Source organism: Asterias amurensis, chromosome 21 (assembly GCF_032118995.1).
Source record: "Asterias amurensis chromosome 21, ASM3211899v1".
NCBI classification, from domain to species: Eukaryota; Metazoa; Echinodermata; class Asteroidea; order Forcipulatida; family Asteriidae; genus Asterias; species Asterias amurensis.
In genome coordinates, this window is record NC_092668.1 from 1,705,946 (window position 1) to 1,706,168 (window position 223).

Below are 223 nucleotides of genomic sequence, written 5' to 3' on the forward strand. Positions count from 1 at the left end.
CACTAGAAAAAGAATCCCCAAACAACTCGAAATTCCGCACCGCTGAGCCTTCTTGTAGTGAGAATTTTCCTTAACAACCTGGCATGACGTCACCAAACAAACTTGGGTACACAGACTGTGCACGGAGGAGCTGGCTAGAAGCCCGTTGCTGGCCGGGCCACGCACGCACGGCAGTGATGTTTGACACTTAAAACTCGAGACGTACCTATCGGGGTGGGTAGTT